Source organism: Nanorana parkeri, unplaced genomic scaffold, assembly GCF_000935625.1.
Source record: "Nanorana parkeri isolate BGI_ZX_2015 unplaced genomic scaffold, ASM93562v1 scaffold47, whole genome shotgun sequence".
Lineage (NCBI taxonomy): Eukaryota > Metazoa > Chordata > Amphibia > Anura > Dicroglossidae > Nanorana > Nanorana parkeri.
In genome coordinates, this window is record NW_017306315.1 from 1,909,291 (window position 1) to 1,911,338 (window position 2,048).

Below are 2,048 nucleotides of genomic sequence, written 5' to 3' on the forward strand. Positions count from 1 at the left end.
CAGCAGTCTCTCCATTGGGGGCTGCTGAGCAATCTCTGACTGAGATCCAGCATTGTATTCATAATCTGCCCCTGTCATTTGTTTGACCTCTAAAAGCAAAACTCTGGCCCACAGCTGTGCTTTCACTACAAACCCCATCATGCCTTTGGCTTCGGGAGACATTCCAGGCTTGCAATGCCTTATGGGACTTGTAGTTCCACAACAGCCGGAGGGTTGGAGTTGCCCACCCCTGGGTTAAAGCCTCTGTTGGGGTTCTCAATCTATTGGGGGTCCTCTTCCAGTCCTGAATGGTTAACTGAATGGTTAACTGACTCGTGCCTGCGGCTGTAAGTCATGCAATGCCTCATGGGACTTGTAGTTCTGCTGCGGTGCCGAGGTGACCTACCCATGATCTAATCCATCCCTGGGTGGTGGCTGGGCCTGGGCTCTGTTGCTGGGGCGATAGTGGGTTGCCATGGCTTACCACTGCCCAACCTAAATTACCCTAATTTGTGTATTGCCCCCCCCCCCTTTATCACGCTACTTAATTGAGCTGATCTATAAACTGTCACTAATGGCAGCCAATCAGATGCTTTGACCTTTTTTTTTATTTTAATACTGCCCTCTGATAGGTCAAAGCTGGATGCTGTAGGTGGGAAGTTTTTAGTTTTGATGCCTGATGGGGCGTCTGTGCCCGCTCGCATTGCGCCATGCACGATGATGCAAAGGCGCGAAGCGTTCCATAGAGAACAATGTACAAGGCTGCCCACAAGCGTCCCGTCTGTTCAGGTGTGCAAAGAAACGTGCACTTACCTGCTGCCGTCACCCCTAGCAGCCACATGATGCCTGTTCTTGGCAGGCAGGTCGCCATGGCAACAGTTGCAGCCTTTGCTGGTTTTGTCAGTGAGGCCTTTGTTTACTGTCACCTTTTATAGGCAGCAAGTGACCTGCGACCCCCCCCCTCAATAACCCTCCCCTGTGTCCCTTCCCCGGGGCCCCTGTGAGTGCAGAGCCCAATCGACTGTATTTCTACCCCGTGACTGTATTTCTACCCCGTGACACCTGACACTCTGCCCAGGCCAAAGCCTGCATGCTTCTCTATGGGTTTCAAAGGGTTAATCGGCTTGTGTTACAGGAACCACGTGTACACACAACTTAACTTTAACCCTTCAAGTGCTGGCATTGTATTATGAATGCAAAACCCCAAATTCTATTCTTTATTTTGAGGTGAATTATTGGGGTACAGGTCAATTTTTGTCAACTGCTGCAACTACAATTTTTAAAGGGCACCTGTCATGACCAGTTTTAGACATGCGGCCTTAGTAAATTCTTTTCAGGAAGTGAGGCCCTTGTCCCCACAACAACCAAGCCTTTAGACCCAAAGGGTAATGAGACTAGGCCTTCCTTTTTAGATATTGGAAGTGTCGTGTATGAAGGACCATCTGTGTTGCCTGTAGCAACAAGTCAGATTTGATATTTGCGATGAAAACAATAACATTTAGTGGCCAATCAGACTTCAGTTGACTGCAGTCATGTTGGTGCAACTGCACTTTAGTATTGAACAAGCTTGTTGTTGCTGGACAACCGGAACTGATCACTCTTCTACTTCCTGTCCTGGTGACTACACAGGAAGTGAGGGGAGTCTCTTCCATCAGGGGCACATTGATGAAACCCATTTTCTGTTCCCTTCATAGCGGCTAAAATTGCAACGCCAGACCCACTGAATAATACACAACTGAAATTCTTGTATGTGAAGTCTTTTGGCTTGCCAAAGGGTTTGTAATTCACTACAGCCAGCCTTGTGATTCCCACAGTTCTCCTTCACCCTAGGAAGGTGACCACTCTACAGAACTCTGGTTCTGCTCCACAGCTTTCAGTGTCGCCTCTCTTCTTCCACACTGTTCGCTGGGCCGAGAATAGACGACACGTCTGCATGATGGGCGGCCAGTGGAGCTGCGCGGTGGGCGGCCAGTGGAGGTGGGCGGCCAGTGGAGGTGCGCGGTGGGCGGCCAGTGGAGGTGGGCGGCCAGTGGAGGTGGGCGGCCAGTGGAGGTGGGCGGCCAGTGGAG

General features: G+C 50.5%; 1 protein-coding gene across 4 annotated transcripts in view; it reads left to right on the forward strand.

The window, feature by feature from the left end:
• Positions 1–2,048, forward strand: part of MAP2K4 (mitogen-activated protein kinase kinase 4) — a 38,292-nt gene that overhangs the window by 633 nt on the left and 35,611 nt on the right. The gene's annotated exons all lie outside the window — the stretch shown is intronic.